Source organism: Colias eurytheme, chromosome 6 (genome assembly GCF_061535395.1).
Source record: "Colias eurytheme isolate Ceu_HAF_F1 chromosome 6, ilColEury1 Martin Lab GWU primary, whole genome shotgun sequence".
Classification (NCBI taxonomy): Eukaryota; Metazoa; Arthropoda; class Insecta; order Lepidoptera; family Pieridae; genus Colias; species Colias eurytheme.
In genome coordinates, this window is record NC_142985.1 from 445,478 (window position 1) to 466,019 (window position 20,542).

Genomic DNA, 20,542 nt, shown 5'->3' on the forward strand with positions numbered 1-20,542 from the left:
CTCTCCAAAATGTTCTTATATAATCGTTATTAGCAACTATTTCAAATAAAATAAAAGAATTATTGTATACGAGTCTAAATTTAATTATAATAATATCCAAAAGAATCATGATAAATGAATCGTAACAAATAATAAAAAACCGGCCAAGTGCGAGTCGGGCTCGCGCACAAAGGGTTCCGTAGCAGCAAATATAATAAATTACAGTTAAATCAACCTATCTCAAAAACTATAAGAGATACTTTGATCAAACCAAAAATCGTTGAAAGAGTTAATTAGCATGCATCACCTCTATTTTTTTTAGAATTTTATACCCCGTAGTTATAAAAATAGAGGGGGGGGGGGACATACTTTTTACGACTTTGAGAGCTGATATCTCAAAATCCGTTCACTTTAAGAAAAATGTTTTTTAGAAAACTTTATATCATTTTAAAAGACCTTTCCATTGATACCCCACACGGGTATGTACATCGAAAAAAAAAATTTCATCCCTCAGTTACATGTATGGGGGGCCCCACCCCCAATTCTTTTTTTTACTATTTAGTGTCATATTTTTGTAGCGGTTCATACAACACATATTCCCATCAAATTTCATCACTGTAGTACTTATAGTTTCCGAGTAAATCGGCTGTGACAGACGGACAGACGGACAGACGGACAGACGGACATGACGAAACTATAAGGGTTCCGTTTTTGCCATTTTGGCTACGGAACCCTAAAAACGAACAATGATCATAACTCGCTAGAGCCTAACAAAAAATGAAATCGCAATAACAAACTAGAAGTATAATATAAAAGCTCTTAAAACGGCGCTGGAGCTAAAATAAAATGTCAATATTCAGTCTGATAAAGGCCGCAAATCGTTCTAGATCTAGGCAGTTAAAATTTAAACATCCGACGCAATTTGTCGGCGCAATCAATAACATTGAGTTGAAAGGAATTCCAATATGGCGCTGGCGCTGGATTACAGAAATATCAACGATAGAAGACGCCTCACTGTGTCGCGGAACTATTTGCTCAATTCCCTTTTTTCGCGTCGCTTGAATAATCAACCAAACGGGAGATATTACAGACCAAATACCTATGTACCTTGTGGATCTTACTGTTTGAACGCTTCCTTATTTTTGACGGATTCGAAACTTAATATACACAAGTAGGCAGCTCAAGTATGCTCGGTGGGTAGTAATATAACGATATTCAAAATATGGAAATAAGTGTGTCAACAATTTTTTCAATAATAGTACAAACAGAACAAGTCCAATAATAACACTCGATGAGAGAATAAGAATAAAGCCAATACTATGTACACAAACATGATTTCAAAAGATAAACACATTATGACTACATTTTCTTCACGTCACTTTTATTTTTGTAACTTATGAGATTGCTGCACATCTAAAACAAATTTAGTTCTTTATGAAATTATACAGAGTGCAGTGACACACATACGTATAACAAGTACCTCCGCTAACCTCACACAACCTACATACCGCACTATAACTGACACTGCCCCAAAAACGTATCTAGAATCTAGATCAAATAAACCGTCTGTTTTGAATACATCATTACTCCTAATACGTTTCCAAGCCATTCAGTGAGCCCAATATCTGATATTAAAGCCATATTATGGTCTGAATACGTATACAAATCTGCTCATAGTGAATCCAGTTTCGACTTCCTGTATCAATGGGGCTGGAGAATACACTAGATCAAATAACTCGTTATGCATTTGGTACAACTTTCTGTAATATTTTGAAATATTTTATTGAGAGTTAGCCTTGATAGGTGGAAGTTAGGAATGTAATAATAATCCTGAGAAGTATGATTACTTATATTAACTGATTATCACATTAAAAATAATCCAATTATTCAACTGAATTTTGATCATTTTAAACTATTATGATTGATTTTGCAAAGTACTAAAAAATAATAAGATAAACTTGTAAAACGGTAAATTTCACAAATTGTTGTTCCGAATGACAAATTTGTCCGACAACATTAATTATAAGAGCTTTAACAGACTCTAATTCATTTAGCAAATTAACAACGCATCAGTTTAATATGTTTGTTAAATAATTCCTGCTATAACTCGCATACTTCCTCATATTTTAAATCATGAATCCCATTACACATTTCTTCCACACTAAACATATTCGTCACGAGACGCCAGCGACTGTACTCTTCCCGCGAAAGCGTTGGCAAGCAAAGTGCCAAGTTAGGATTCCCTTTGAGCGCCGCTAGTCGCTCCGTACCTACTACCTACTGCCGACGATTTCACTAGCTTTCATATTTTATTGCCATACAAATGCTTTGAGTAATTGAAACGGGAGTTTTGTTAGTTTTTGTTTAACATTTGTAAATATTTGATATAATTATATCGATATTTCATACATAGATTTTAAAGGTACAAGCACAGGTTTAAAGCATTTAAGCTAGGAGATATAAAAACATGGAAATTCATTTTTAAGCTATTGCATAGCTTCTATCGCGGGCCTTGAGCGCGGGGACCGAATCCAGAAATTGCGTAACGAAAAACCTCACGCTCCCCACTCCGACGGGCGCGGAGGTGTGGCTTGAAGGCATAGCATGCAATAGCTTTACCGCGGCAGTCCCCGAGTGCCACACGTCTTTTTTATTTTTAAGCTATTGCATAGCTTCTATCGCGGGCTTTGAGCGCGGGGACCGAATCCAGAAATTGCGTAACGAAAAACCTCACGCTCCCCACTCCGACGGGCGCGGAGGTGTGGCTTGAAGGCATAGCATGCAAATAGCTTTACCGCGGCAGTCCCCGAGTGCCACACGTCTTTTTTTAATTATATTATACACCAGCAGCTCGCTTCATCTTCACCCGAGTTTAATGGACCGTATATATTAAATAGCCTGTGTCAATCTGGAATAAAGAAGCTTTCTACCGGTTTGTTAGTTTTTGAATTTAAACAATTACTATCAAACTGACAAACTACAAACAATCAATTTATCCGTTTTTTTAAAGTGCAGATAATATTGAACTCTTCAAAGAATACCGATGAGATCAGCAAGTACTTGAAAGGAAACCACGTGAAGCAATTGTAGAGCCTGCGGCTACAACAGACTTCTTCAGAGAGTTTGTATTGAAGGATGCGGTTTACACTCTGCTAGGGAACATTACGTGCTCTGAAAAAACTCGGTAGTACTGGACAATGATTATCTGTATGTTTTCCATTTAACTTTTAATAATCTTGTTTGCAATTTTGTACGCATTATAACTTTCTGCACAATTAAGCACTAAAGTTCTTCACACTATTTACATTTGAGATGGTCAACAACAAACAAGCGCTGCTGCGCGTATATTATTATTACAATAGACATAGAAAAAACGATAATCAACAAGTTGGACATTTCATCTAACCTATCAACCATTTTAAAATACAAAATTGCATCATATTCAATTGCTAAGCACTGGTATAGCATGTTCATTGAATCGCAACTGGGAACCAAATAATGGCAGTAAACCCTCATTGAATGACAGACGAACTGCTGATTAGCGCGCACGGACAGACTCACCTCGATATACTAATGTATAGGAATATCCGCTTTGCAATTTGTTCGTTAAATTACGTAATGTTAAGTAAAATATTGAGTCGAGGTTAATACTTTTTGGCGATACTCAAGGGTTAAGTCGAGATTGCTGTGTTGTTTATGGGATGAGATATAAATTTTAGAGGGTTAAAATATATGCTGTCTGAATTCATTTTCTGTTCATGGTTCCATAATCTTAGCATATACTTACAGAAAAGTGCTGTCATGGACAATTTTTGGTAGACTATTAAATAGATATAATTAAGCACCTGTACAAAAATAATACACTGAATTGAACAATCTGACAGTAATAGAGCCCTAAATAATTTAATAAATATAAGTAACATAATTTCTGAGACAACTTTGAAAGTGAATTAATTTTCACGAACTTTTGCTTATATTTTAGTAACTTTCTAGTTCTGTTACACAACTTTTTCAGTTAATTGAACAATAATGCGAAAAATTGTGTTTCCAAGTTGAAGAAGGTTGAGAACTTTACTTGTCCAAGTGCAAGTGGGAGTCCATTAAACTTTTGGCACAAGTTTTTAAATTTACTATTTCATAATACAGCAACACCTCTGTTTAATGTACCTATTTTGAAAGATATTTTTATGCATTTTCAATTTTACCTTACTGCTGTTTTTCAAAATTCTCATTCTAACAACTCTCATTTATATTCCGTTACAGTTAAAACGAAATATTCGATACATACAAGGTATAATATGTTTAGGTTATGTATACGAATTAGGAAACGTGGTACCATAGTACCTCTCTAAAAACGCACGAGAATCTTCATATTAATACGCGAAATCTACCTTCCTCATAATAGAATAAATACAACATAAACATACATTACAAAATACACCAAAAGATCGAAACAATACAGTGAAGCGTGACATTCCATCGCACAACATAATACAAAAGTACATAACCGGATTACCCGGTCAATTAACAGACGCAGGCCATCGTAACACTACCGGCTATTTATACATGCGTTAATTAATCAACGTAGTCGGTATTATTATAATCTACTCGCTGTAACCTGATATTAAAAGTTTATATTTTAAATTTGGCACCAGAGCTTCATCTGTGTAATATATCATTTACTATATGACATAATATGCTATATGACATAAGGCTGAGATATTATAAACCTCTACATTTGTTATTATGTTTGTATAATAATTGATTGTTATTATCCGTATTTACATTAGTAAATACGGATAATAACAATCTGTTCATTTAAAATATGTAGCTCTAAATATTAGACACATATACCAAGATAAGCTAGCAATCAAGAACCGTTCAACATATAGTAACCAATGTAGGCTTTCGAGGACTGGATTGTGACGCGTGACCGGTCAAACGGTACATGTCCAGAGGCTTTTCATTAGCCAACCTAGAAACTGTATTTCGGTTTGATAATGAAGTTAACTTGTGTGTACATTGTTAACATAAGCTTACCAATGATCTCGGCTCGGCCGGAAAGAATATTTAATATGGTGTATGTCATTCAGGTATAATGCAGATTTCCTGAAAGATTCGATTCAGCTCATCATATCTTTATAGTATGTAGTTGTTTAACTCTCTTTTATACTTACAAAACTTCACACAAGTATAGTATTAAAATAGTTTTAGGTGATCTCTTTTATTTTAGTGAACTTCTTTAAGGACTAGCAATAGTAAAGATATAACTATTAGTCTTTACAAATAAATAATAGCTTACTTAACAATGTAACTCCGAATATAAATAGTTGATGTGGGAACTGACCCAAGTGCACTCACTATTATTATTCCAATAACCGTGACATAAAATTGCGATCCATTTCTTTCAACATTCCTCAGCCGATTAAAATAATTTACGTCAATAATCCAATGTAATTTCATTCAATAAGCCAATCACCTCAAAAATCGCACCCGAATGAATTACGTCACAGAAACAATAGACGAAAATTTAATTTCCTGCCTGCGATTACGTTTTTAATCCGACCAATTCAATGCCATATTTTATTCGAGTTTTACGTGAGATTCGTTTACAGGAAGGGCCATTTTTGCATTCCGTGCTGGGAGGTGAAATGTTTGCGATCGTTTGTTACTTTCCGATTTTAAAATCACAGTAATAATTCTTTGTACAACCAGTTAAATTCTTCGACAGTTTTAATTATCTTAATTCGATACTAAATTCTTCTTTACTTTTATAAAAAATATCTTGTATGATAAATACAATCAAATTTATACGACCACTAAAATTATAACCATTGTCAAACGGTTGTTTAAAAGAGTTTAAATATACGTTTTTTTACCTACGTTTACTTAACAGTACACTGCAAGTTCTAAGCAGCTGATAATAAAAATATACTACGGAACCATAGCGCTAAACACCCCCACTCGGCCATTTTAAAATCTCGAAGTGAGTATTTCCTTATGATATTATGCCGGTTTTTATTAAATTTGATAGGCGTTGGGAGCGGATTGTTTAAAATGATATCTCCGGTCTGTTTCTCGTTGAATTATAATTCTTTTACATTCGTTTCACGTTATTGAAAATCAGGGAAATGCGATCAGTCTAAAGACGTTTTATTATTTTCCAAATATTAACGTGGCAATTTTGGACACGGAATCCTGATATTTATAATTTACTTTCAGGTACATGTTAAATTCATACACTTTAACATAAAAAAAACTCATTTAAATTAAAATACTTTTAAATATATTATGTATTGCTTTTAGAAGAAGAACGCTTTATGGAAACTGCTTTCACAATATGACAACGTTTACAGAAGTTTACTGTAAGTTAGTACTAGCGCTACAAACTATATGTAAATGAAACTAGCATATTATATCTTTACAGTAGATCATCTCTTGATGTACGTATGTATTTAGCAACACGACAATGGATTGCAATGCATTTAATATTCTCTAAGATGGAGATTTGTCAAACATTTCATAGCAGTCGAATTCGACCACTTGACCATCTCTTAACAAAAATCACACCAGTATATTATCTCCACAACACTGATCAGCGCAATAAGCTGGCTCTCGGGGAAACTTAAATCAAAAACGTGAGGACGCAGCGGGGAGAGGGCGGGGGCGGGGCGTGATGCGGGGCGCGGGGAGAGGGGAACTGTCCACGGGACGATTTATAGCCCCATAGTGTTAGTAATGCAAGCGTGATTTCGATTTGGTGGAGGATTTTCCTGTGTCAAATCTCGAGTGTTTCATTTTCCTTATGTGCTTTTGAATGGGAATTTTATGGAGTATCTACCCTCGTCGTGGCTTTAAAAGTAAGCGGTCTGATGCTCCGCTGTTCTTGTATATTCCAAGTGTGTAATATTACAAATTATAACAAGTTTTTACGTTAGTTCTAACCTCTAGGAGTGCAAGGATAAGTGAATTATTATTTTTTGAAAAACTTGGACTGAAAAAGAAGAATTACCATATATCACTTTATGATAATGAGGAAATATAAGACATACACAAACTTAATTAAATATTATGAAAGATCGAGTGTAATGCAAAATACAGCTCCAAGCCCCACTAGGGATCTCAGGGCTTTTATTACCTTAGACGTTTGAATTTATTTTCTCGCTGTTTCTTCCAATTTATTAATAAGTGAAGCTTCCCTTAGGGTACAAGGTAAACAATTTTTGTCTTCTTTATTTTGTTCCTCACATTGCGGTTAAGTAGGTCAGCTTTTGTGTACGCGAAACGGATTCCTGTTTCAAATTCTACTCTTTATGCATTTTAGTTTAAAATTATGTAGTGGACTTCAGGCTTTGTTTGTAGCAGAACAAAAATTATCACTACTTGCGGTATACCGAATCACTCGTTTTGAATTTCGGAATATCGATTATTATTCTATTAATTTCTTAATAGAATTATAATCGATAATTTCTAACTAAAAACTAAACAAAATAATGTCTGTTTCTAAAATTTATGCAAATAAATCTCAATCAACGATACGATTTACGATTACTTAATAGAAAGAGATTAAAAATAAATATTCAATGGGTAAGTTCCACAAACTAAAAACACATTCACAATTAAAAGCTCATAAAAAATTTATTTACTCAGGTACAATACAATAACATTTAATTCGTATGAAAAGGAATTTATTTATAAGTTGTTACCAAATGATGGGCAGCCCTGTAGTGTGCCAACAAATCTGAAGGCCACGAGCGTGTTATCGTATCCATCCTACTTTGGTTACTTTATCTTAAGTGTCTCGACGATATGTGTACCTATAGTAGTGAGTAAATAAGTTGTTTGGATGTTATTCTTATATTGTAATTCAAAGTAAATCATCTAAAATGAATGCTTGATATAAATATCTCTATTTGACACGATAGTCCATCCTACTCAAATAAATGCGAAAGTATGTGAGGATGGATGTATGTATGTTTGTTACACTTTCACGAAACAATTACTAAACAGATTTGGATGAAACTTTACAATAATATAGATTATACATCACTAGATTTTCCCCGCTGCAGCTGGTGAAACCGCGCGGCATATCTAGTATTTTATATAGAGGCTTTTTCATATTTATTATTAGTAGATATGAATTTTAAACATTTTATCACACTTTTAAAAGCTAAGAAAGAAATATCATAAAACAGGATTCAAACTACGCCTCGAACGAACTTACCAAAGCTATCGAGTTTATACTTTCTTTTTAAGTATCCAAAGGAACACTGCGCCATCTATCAAAAGTTTCGCGAACATCTTAACCAGAGCGATCACTATTTCCTTGTATATAAAGCTTTATCAGATCGCGGATCCAACAACAAAATGATATTAATATAATTAAATGTAAAAATTACAATAATCTCTTATAAGCTAGAGCTTGTGATTTAAAGATAGACTAGCTTACCGCAGTGGCTTCGTCCGCTTTGACTAAAACCTAATAAATTATATAGGTACTTAAACCTTCCTAAAAACACATCAAAATCTGTTGCGTAGTTTTAAAGATTTAAAGCATACAAAGGAACATAGGGACAGAGAAAGCAAATTTTGTTTTTAACTATGTAGTGAAATACAAATAGAGCTTATTAAGTTCTAAGTTAGTTCTGATTTGAAATAATATTGTAATCAGAAATGTTAAAAAAAGACCATGTTAAAGATAATTTCTATATCCAGTTATCATTTTATTTCGGTACACAAAATTATTCACGTGTAAACCATTAAGAATCAAAAATAATGCGAACCTATATGCGAACACATAACGGCTAAGTATTTTTTCCTCTGGCTGGCTAAGTGCAGCCCGCCATTAATATTTTAACGAGGGGCTTGTGTGACTCAATAAAGAGGTAAGCCATAAATAAGTCGATGTCGTAAAATGCCATTTACTGCAAGCATTACGGTTAAGTTCATAGTTAAGTTAATCTCCCGATGGATGGGTTGAATTTACGGGGTTGCTGTTACATAAGTCATCATTATTCGTCGAATTTTGGAATAAAACCTTAAAATGAGTTAAATATAAAACCAAATATGCACTTCCCTATAAATCGACAAACATGCATACAGAAGTTGATTTTTACATGTTATCCTCTATTTCAATACATATAGTAGAATATTGTTAATATTGTGTAATATGAATAAACTAAACTTTCAGCTACCAAATATTTTAATATCCATAGACATTTCATTAAATATCAAAAAGGAAATCTTAAAAATGCTACGAAAATATTATTTTTAATAATGAAGTCTACATTAGCAACGTAGAGATGGCTACCTTCGTAGAGCGTCTACACGCTCTACGAACCGCCTACGCTACGTCTACGACATTATTGGTTCGATCACCTACAAATAGAAATTAGGTTGAGAATCAATTATGTTATGACTTGGAGTGTTTTAATGAGAAATATATTGAAAGGTACACTTAAAGTATTTATATTTACACTCACTAGCTTTTTCCCGCAACTCTGCCCGTTGCCCACGTTCTCTTTATGATACAACCTATATTCACGGAAAAAATATTGTATTTTATAGCTTATGTTATATTCCGGTCACAATATAATTATATATAATGTTCATTGATCACCCAAGTAATCGTTTTATAAAAGGAAGATTTAGCCAAAACACTATCCATATTTTAAATACTATTTTAAACTATTTTTACCATTCACTCAAGTAACAAAGTACTATCGCTTCACAAGTTACATTAATTTACAATAACATCCAATTGGATGTGAATTTGTATTACAATTGTAATACAAATATTTGCTTTCCAATGAGACATCTAAGTTTAAAGCTTTATGATTTAATAATAACTCATTTCAGCATTAAACGCCAGCGCTAAATTTTAAATCCTTACTTGAAATCGGTATAATAACTTAATACTTCCCGAGAAGATGGTAAAGTTTTAACGTGATTAAGCACCAACTTGTAACATTTCTAAATGGATTTTTCCTCTACTTGTTTTGGTTTGAATATGTTTTAAATGGGAAAGTTTATATATTCATAATTTAATCAATGCACGGCTTTGAAGTCATATTGAATTAAAAAGTAAGGTAATGGTTTGAAAATAAAGTAAATTTTAAAATTACACATCCTAAAGGCAGTATTGAATACAGTTTTTAATTAATATTTATGTCTATGTCTTCTTCTTTTTTTATATAATATGTAGTACTAAAGTAATAATTGTTTTTGTTGAATGCATTTTTCTCTATTTGCGTATATTCAGGTAATTCAAATTAGTTTACTATGGGTATATTTTCTCTTGTTTACAACAACAAGAAATGCTTTGTATAAACATTTCTTCGTATATAAATAAGTGGGTCAAATATAATCAACATTATTTGCTTGAACACTACAAATGGACACAGGCCATTATCATTTGTAACCCGCAATTTGCTCCAAAATTAAAATAAACATCAGCATAAAATATTCCAATTCAATTATTGAATTCGCCGACAAAAGCTTGCTAATTAATTATAATCGTCCAGACCTAACGATTACCTGAGACATTTCGTAAACAAAGTTACCTCCAAACGACCTCCAAGTTAATACAAAATAAATCTCTCATTACAAGTAGAGGGTTTGTACGAAATCATAGGATTGTAAGGTATCAGCAGACAAAAGGCGTTGACGCATGAGTGAGTTTCGTGCGGTGTTTGGGGAGTTGTACCGTAACTGTACAATTGTCCAACTTATCTAGTACTTAACGCGCGAGCCATAATTAAAGGCGGTTTTGTAAAGCCGTATCAAGTATTTCATATAACATCGTGTCTGATTTGTTTGTTATTTGAATTGTTTGCAAAGTATTCAATCAAAGTGTCTTATAGCTAACTATATTATGGGGGTTACGAATAGATTTCACATCAGTTTTATTAAACGATTTTTAACGCTGAAGTGCTGAATCATTTGAAGTGTGAACCAATTACCATTCAGATTATAATATATGCGCTAACCACTGGACAAAGGAAGCGCTTAATATTATTCAGACACTGACCACAATTTTCAAAACATACTCTTATCTTCAGATTGATCAAGATATTTGTGAATATTTAGATTCGATGGAATACTGGAACGACTGGATTGTTTACTGGTTCGTAGTAAAGCTTTGCTATTGCTACGATATATCGTTTATTACTATTATTTGCAATTGAATTGATATGTCTGCATTCAAACATTTAAAATAAACGTCTTGTAATACCAATTTTGAAATTTAGTCCTATAATATATACATTACTTTTACAGTTCAGTTTTTCAGTAGTAATTTGAAGTAACAAGTAATTCTCAATGCATAACCAGCTGTCATTCTTACCCTTAATAAAATTAAAACCAACAAATAAATAAATAAATAAAACATTTATTGATAACAAACGAAAAAGTATACAACACACAAACTTTTCGTGTCCAATTTACATAAAGGTTTACGTTATGCGCCGTTGCGTTTCCGCCGCGCGGTGTGACGTGCCATAATAATGAATTAATTGAACCGTATCCTCACGATGAATGCGCCCACAGCAGCAGCGGATGACGAGCCGAAACGAGACCACTTATCTCAGCGAACCATTTCAATTTATTTTTGTAGATTACTTGACAGTGATCCGAGTAATCTTCGTCACGTTTTAAAATATTGCTCGTATTGTTACACTTCCATTCAATTTGTGAAATTATACAATTTACGCAATTATTGGAAAACGTGATTCTGAGTGCAAAATATAAATTTCTTAGTGGGTATGTATGTGAAAAATTGTCCTGCAATTACTGGAGATATATAATAAAATAAATATAATATATATATATAATGCTTATTTTTGGAAATTGATTAAAGTGTTACAAACATTGATTGAAAGAATTACAATTCATCAACTTTTGGTGCCTAAAATCCGTCTAGACCGAGGTTTGGACGTCGTGAAGATTTTTCTTTTCAATCAAAAGAAATAAAGAGAACCTTCCAAATTATAAAGAGTGTTACTATAAAAAATATCGCTAGACAATTTTACCATAGCAACCGTTTCAGCTGATTATATATTCGTGGTAAGAAAGAGCGAATATGAATGAACCACTCTGCGGATTAAAATATATTACAAATGCGTATTATGTATTTATGTAAATAATTAATATCAGGTGTCGTGGAGATGAATCGTAAGATTACTACAATTAAGTTTAAACTTTAACACAACAAATCAACAGAAATAATCACAAGCAATAATTATTATTATTAACATTATAGGTGGAACGACTCAAACTTTAATAAATTTTACTTTGATTGTTTTAAACCTAATTGCATGTAAGTGTATGTGAAGATTATACAATTCAAAGTGTTTTAATTGCAGTCCATTGTATTTAATTACCTTATAATTTGCAATTGCAGAAATTACACATAAATTACAACCATAACAATATAATTTATATTTATTTTCATGGCGAAACCACACAAAAAGCTGAAGTATGCATAAATCAGCATAAAATATGCTAATTATTATTATTCAGGAGTGATTATTATCAGCATACGAACGTATGTTACTGAAGAAATATAACAATTAAAAGTTCTACAGTCTACTAATATATATTATAACAATTGCCACGCCCCGGCTCTGCCTAGGTTTCTGAAAAAAATGTAGCATGTTATTCAGCTTCGACTTTTATACTTCTTAATAAAAACACATTAAATTGAACAACCTCCTCCTTTTTTGTCGGTTAAATATCAGTGCAGTATTTCAAAACTTATTCGGTACGGTCAAACATGAAAAATCTTTCCTCTTTAAATAATATAAGTATAGATATAAATGATTAAGAACGACAAGTGAAAGCCGAAGACTCACTTCCTTAATCCATTATCATTCTATCCCACATTCCCATCCATTAAAATCCCATTTTCAACCGACTTTCCATAAAGGAGGTTCACAATTCATATGCCTTTTTTATTACCTACGTATGCAATGAATTGTCTTCGATAGTTTCATACTAAATATTGATGTTGATAGCTTTCAAACAATGAATGTACGAATAAATAATATATATTGATTTTTATTTAAATTACCTGTTTGACTATTTCATATAATCAATATCACAAATAACTGAATCTATTTTAAGACTTTCACGAGAAAATAGCTCATATTATAATCAGAAACTCAAAATTTTATCATTTATCTAGATGTAACCATCACCAAAAAGTTGAATTATAGAAGAATATACAATCTAATAAGTATATATTTCACTTGCAATGTTCAAAATAGGCTTTTTTTCACCCATACGGGGTCCATAACTTAACTAATCTACTTAATCTATTTTTTTTTCTCTAATAGTGTACTTAAACTGAAACCAAAGCTGGAATCAACTAAACTGTAACTGTATCTTATGGATTAATAAAGCTTATTTATTTATTTAATGTTCAAAATACACCGTCATATCTAATTTAATGAACGATTTTCCTGTTTGTCCCTTATACAAATTGCTGCTATAAAAATTAATTAGTGATAAATCTCCATAGTTTTTTTATTCGTTGATATAATTTATGTGATGTTCAAACAGTCCCAAATTAGTCAGATGTAATAAGGTTTCTCTTAGTATGGATGCTTCGTTGTGGACCCAATTTTTCCATTACATTATATTTTGTTTAAGTCAATATTAATAAGATTTTTATTATAAAAGATAGCTTTTTCCCACTTTCTTCTTCAAAATATATGACAACTAGCTGCTCCGCGTGGTTTCACCCCCATGGCTCCACTCCTGTTAGTCGTAGCGGGATGATATATAGCCTATAGCCTTCCTCGATAAATGAGCTATCTAACACTGAAAGAATTTTTCCAATCGGACCAGTAGTTCCCGAGATTAGCGCGTTCAAACAAACAAACAAACTCTTCAGCTTTATAATATTAGTATAGATAACATTTTATTAGTACATAAATTGTATTCTATCTGTTTTATTTGTTTCTATTGAAGATGATACATTAAAAAAAATTATCATGATCTTATACGTTTATTGTATTTAGATTAATGAACAGAGTTATTATGCACAATAATTAGTTTTTACATGCACCATAGTGTATCCAAGTTTTATACTTACAAATCTAATTTGCAGATATTTTCCTTTTCACACTGAAAAATAATGCTAAGTATTTATTTATTCGTCAAAACAATTGCCTATTATTAGCAACATTAAACGTATTAAACCGCTTAAAACTGCGCACTGAATTATCATGCCCGACTGAATTTACCTCAGTCTACTGAGCCGAGCTATCCCATGTGTCCTGCTTTTATTTTCATCGTAATTGGATGAGCACCAATTCACAAAAAGAGCCTTTTATTGCACTCCTAATTATTAGTAATAATATTGCGTAAATTGTTGCCAGTTCTAAAGTGTATGTGTTTTCAAATCTAATACCTATAGCAATAAGAAATATATGATATAGTCTATACAAGATTAACAATATAAAGTCTGGTAGAGTCTATACAATAAAAGGGTCATTATTCATCTTCACTAAAAAAATTATACTTATTCATCGTTTCTCTACTTTAAAAGAAATTTGAAGAACACGATGCTGTATTGAATAGAAAAGAAGCCTTGTTAAGGCTGGTCACTTGTCAGTCGGGCGTGAATCGAAGGCACGGCTCAGCTTAAGTGCTCTCCCCTCCCTTTTTATAGAAGCAGATTCTTTAAGTGTCCCTTGACTTCCTTACATAGTGTAGGGATATATCCTAGATGTAGCAATATTTAGTACTTTATTTTCACACAATTAATACTTCTAAGCTATTTAAATTATTTGTTTATACATATTTGAAACTTCATATAAATCTCGTCAACATCAAAGAATAAGGAAAAAAGCTTATCAATTTAATGTCGTCAAACATATTAATATCCATATTAAAAGTTGTTATAATTATTATTTAAATATTGAACGCGCAAAACGAATACACAATCTGTTATTTACATGCGAAATATATTAATGAATAACGAAACTGACTCAAAGGGAAACAGGCCGGTAATTATTTACCCAAAACGTCTCATTAACATTGCTACTAAAATTACTCAGGCCCAGTATCGAATGAAAGATAATTAAAAGACTGTATCGGATAAACAAATGTTTTCTATTCCCACGAGGGATCTCTCCGTGTCAGCCACGAGCGGCGCCATTGCAAATCCTTGTTCAATATTTCGATAAAACAACGTGATCACGGTTTATGAATGTGCAATTAATGTAATTAATCTCCTTTATTGCCCGGAGTCACGATAAAACGATCAGCGATGTTAAAAACTACGTCCAATAACTGTTATCAATTTGATGAATCAATTATTCGATATTGGGGGCATAAATATCAAGAACTAAAATGTAAGCTCTAGGCTCTACCTCCGGGCACTAAGACGTTTAACAGATAAGATTACTTTATGTTAGGAATGGTTATGATATATTTTTGAAATTTTCTCTACAATCGCTTGATTGTAGAGAAAACGAAAGATTTAAGAATATTAGAAATAGATACATATACATTTAAGAATAGAGACGAAGATTTAAAGGTCATCTATGTTTTAAAATATCAATTGCTATTAAACATCAGCTAAGCCTAGCTCTTAGAAGATAGTTATTTTTATCCGCAAGAAACAAATTTACACATATGTAATCATAGTTTTTATTAAAAGTCAAGTAGTATCATCCCGCTTTACATAGAATAGAGAATAATTCCCTCTCAATAGTGAATGAAACTACAATATTTAATATACCTACTATTTACGGTACATAATAATGTCCTATGAGAATGTTTTTATCAATTTATTACTTGATATTAATTTTGATAATATTTACTATATTAGTTTTAGTGCTTTAATTACTTTATTTTGACTGATGTGACCTTATGAACTGTGCTATTTGCAAGTACGTCATACAAGATATACCTATTACCTACTCTACATACCGATCTCTTGTCTCTTGATATAAATTCTAATATCTATTGTTCAAATTAAATATTAAGGGCGACTTTATTTGCTTTCAAAATTATTTCTAATAATCAGGATTCATTCTAGACAATAGATAATTATAAATTTAAGCCTACAGATTGGATCGAGCTGAAACGGCGAAACTGAGACGTGACCACCTCTCAAATATAGGTTATACTTCTTATCCTATAAAAGCTAACATTTAAGATTGCCCACATCCTCACCACGTACCTAAGTCTGATCACCAGAACAACCACATAACCACAGAGTAAGCACAGGACACTCACATTTCAATCTACACACACAGTTCACAACACAGTAGCGTTTACGGTATACGGCACAATTCCGAAAATCGGTAGATCGGTAGATCGGTAGTCGCGTCGGCGGTCCGAAACACACTGCCGGAATCGTCGCGGTGTTCCACCCCCCACCCCGCGCTCCATCCCCTCCCCTCCAGCTCCCTTTCAGGAGCGAGTTCATCCTCATATAATTTTTCAATGAACTATGAACTGAATCCGCAATTAACCTAGTGTTATGTGAATTCATCTTGTTTGAAAGCTTTCTTTTGTAACCGCCTTTTTTGTAACGGCTTCATACTGGAATTACGTAACGTTTTAATATAAATGTGAAAAGTATTCATTATTTTTTATTGAAAAAGTTTGACTAAAATACATTTATTTTTCGGTGTACAGAATCACGGTACAATCATTATACGAAAGGCTTTTCTCTAGTATGATTTTGAACCAAGCAGAAGGAACTCTATCTTATTAGACAAAAACGAAGCATTATGACTCTACATTTTCTCTCGATCTCTAACTTGGTGAAATGTCTCTAAATTTTTAACAGTTAGATGTTATATACGAAATTTACAACATGTATTACCAAAATCTTGCACTTAGTTAATGATAGAGTAGTTATAAATCCAAATTTTAGAAAAATAGAGTGTTTATTATAAAGTTAACTGTAATGACGATTTTCTGCTCTACTATTGTCCTTTAATTATAATATAAGAAAGCAGAATCCAGAATATTTCCCTAGTATATTTGCGACCCCTTCAAGTTTGTCGAAAAAACTACACATAATTTTCTCATTAAAATCTGTTAAACTATTTTGGCATAAATTATACCTTTGTCATACCTATAATATTAAAAATACATAAAAGCAAATATTTTTCACTTTGGTATGTGTTTGGTATGGCTATGAAGAAAATTCGACTACCGTATGAAACTAGCTTAGAATGTGTCTATATATACATCACAAGCCCATTTCTTTTCTCACAAAATTCGACTTGGTACATCCCGGCTTAGAAACCGCAGCTATGTGGAATTTTCTGCCTATTAGAAAATTCTTCTTCGTAAATTTTTATTATTTATTTAAATAGGTTATACATACTTGAAGTATACAATGGTTTCTTTAAAGACTCGTCTGTAAGAGTTATAGCATAACAAAATTAAATAGCGTCCATGTTTTGTACAATTGCCAGCCATTTCACAAAGCAATTAAATGCTAATGCTGTTTCAGATGAAAAGGGATACTCTTTACTACACCTTCCCATTATTTTTCAAGGTTTCTGCTATTTTCTTGTTAAAGCCTAAGCAAACTTTGGTTTTAATGGCTAGTGGTTACAGTATGTTAAAAATATAAACCTATGATATGTAAGGATATTTCTTAATTTAACAGATTTGTTATCCTTTCATAAGAATAATAACATACTTAACTACATAATTTAACCCAAAATTTGACAATATTTTTGCTATATTCTATTCAAATCGGCTCAATAATTATCCTTTAAAAAAGCTAGAAACGTTTCCATAACCATACGATCTGTAACTTACATCCAGCCAATTCAAAACGCATCAAATATACACAAGGAACTTGAGAATGCCAATAACAAAAATGCAAACAGTGCATTGTTTTACATAAACATCCGAACTCAAGAATTTGCACGGCAAAGTGGGAAAAATGAACAGGATAGTAAAATTAGTTGGAAGTCTGACGTGGCACTTCATTTGTCCCCGTTTTACCTAATTTCAATGTTCCGGAAGAACTTGCCAAGACTGGAGGTATGAGACAGGGTCACCATCCGTGTTCGACTTTAAACATACTTTAAACATAAAACTGGAATGTTTTAATGCATTTTAAGTGATTAGTGACACCCCTAATTTAACGGTATCTGTTAAAGTGGACACGGTTAGATCGTAGAGCCGAGGTCTGGGGTTCGATACTATGTAGAGGCTAACATTTCGGTGAAGTCGAGTCGAGTCACTAATTTTCTAACTGCACTATACATATGTATTATAACTTTTATATATAATGTTTATCTGTTTGTATGTGTGATTCGCGCGTTTCAACGAAAAAGCATAATTATAAAGCGAAAGACCATTTTAGTAAGCTTATATTTTCTTGTCACAATTTAGCGAGAAACAATCATACAAATTACCATCACAAATTGTGCAATAAATGTTTTTTTTAATCATAACACATTTAAAATACCGTCAACCAAGCACCAAACTTTGTGTTATAAATAATAAAATAATTTCACGATAAATTCCTAAACAATAAAATGTATAGTGACCCTACACTACTATCTTATCTAACATCAGCTGGAAGCCAAAATGCTAAGTTATTTTAACTCGCTAGCTTATATTAGAAGGCACTAAAATCTCTCCCGCCGTAATTATATCTCTAGAGTGCTAATAAAATTCATACCGGTACGTACTTCTATACAAGAAAATATGCAGTAACTTTAATATTTTATATATTAACTTTACAGTATATTGAGCGAGTTGCGAATAAAACTTTACTTGAACCGACCCATTCGTTTTTATTTGTAAGACAATTCAAAGATTGCTGATTATCATAGCAATAGAATGGGAACAAAATGGAATTGTGGAAATTTTATGAGTTTTAGTTGTATTAATTCAATATTATATTAGTAATAAACTTTAGAACGCACGATGTGGATAAAATTTATTACTAAAACTTCCATTTTATTATAAGGTACCAAAAATAATAATGTTTATTAAGTATGACGTCATACTGAAAGACACTAGAAGCGGAAAAACAACTATTTATATTCAATTTCCTTGATCCTTTTCAAAGCTTGAATTAAAGCTGCTTCCACAAATACCAGAATTCACAATAATAGGCGAGGCTTAAGTCATAAATAGGTACTTCAATTATGCTGCGTTTAATCCCTCAGAGGGAATTCGTAAGCTAAATGGTACAAATAGAAACTGCTTCAAACCACCAAATAATATAATGTTTTGTGATTTCATTGTTCTCCCTAATTCCGTGTTACTGAGTGTATTTCCTCTAATCACTGTTTCATTTTTTTTTTTTTGTGATCGGAAAAACTCACTTCCTTTATATAATATCGTAAACATAGTGATTCGAAAAATAAACAGACACAAGGAACTTTTTTCATTAAAGAAAATGGAAAATGGAAGACAGCAATTTCCACGTACATGAAACCTAAACAAATAACAATAATACAAAAAACAAAGCCACAATTTTCCCCACGTAGTCAATTCAAAGAACTAAATTCCAAATCGAAAACAGCTTATAAAATCCACAAATCGCGAACCCGTTTAAAATACAAACAACATGGATCATATATCTTGAAAAACATTTCTCCGGGGCAATACATCATAGTTTTAAACTATGCTCTAGTCTGTGCCAAGCAAGATGCATCCTCGTGTGATTTATTCTTCAAGCCGTTCGCGCGTAAAACGCCTTTGACACTCGATTCAAAATATATTTGCTGTATGTAAAGTTCAGGGTAACCTGGACATCTTGGGGTAAATATTGTAAGCGAAATGGTAATGTAACAGGATGTATGGAATATGGTTATTAAACTTGAGATGTTAGGTTTTGATCGACCAAAACTAGAGCTTTTGAAAGTTAACCAATTTTAAGTGAAACGTTACCCGCATGAGCTAAATTAAGCTTACCTATATTTTTTTTTTAATATTGTTCATAATCTTATTAATGTTTTTTGAGGAATATAGAAGAATATATTTAAATGTATTTCATGAAGTTACGATAATTAAGAAAATTCGAGAACAAACCGGTTTCTGGATTTTTAAATGAGAAACGGAACGGTTTTTAACGGAAATAACGTGTAAACAGTAGTCTCTACTATATTCTGATAAAAATCATTCGACATATTCTTTTAAAATCATTATTTTTTATTCGATTGTAGCTCAATGGCGTATTTTATTTCATTTTTAACAATAATTGAATCGGTTTGTTTCAAAACCATGCTGTTTTTGCGGATGGAAATGAAAATATATTTTAGATGTGTGTAGAAAATAAAGGCTACAATATAAGAAAATAATACTTAATATTTTAATATGAACTTTCAAATTTTTATGAATAACTACTCTTTTTTAAAACTACAACTGGAATGTCGCTTTTAGCTAAACGTTTAGTTTTATAATATTTAACTTATGCAACATATTTAAGCATGCACTTAACAAAATTTTGCATTTCACTAAAACTTAAGATGCCTTTAAGTTTTCCGTTTAAATTTAACCGAAATTTTTGTATGAAAGTTATTTTAAAATTTTGGGTATATTTAATGTGTAGTCACGGCGGTTT

General features: G+C 32.1%; 1 protein-coding gene across 3 annotated transcripts in view; it reads right to left on the reverse strand.

Annotated features, from left to right (window-relative positions):
• LOC149907366 (zwei Ig domain protein zig-8-like) overlaps positions 1-16,314 on the reverse strand; it is a 314,072-nt gene extending 297,758 nt beyond the window's left edge. For all 3 annotated transcript variants that reach the window (XM_090102383.1, XM_090102382.1, XM_090102380.1), the window contains exon 1: positions 16,172-16,314. The gene's annotated coding sequence lies outside the window, so the exon portion shown is untranslated. The remainder of the gene's footprint in view (positions 1-16,171) is intronic.
• Positions 16,315-20,542: the final 4,228 nt, after the last annotated feature.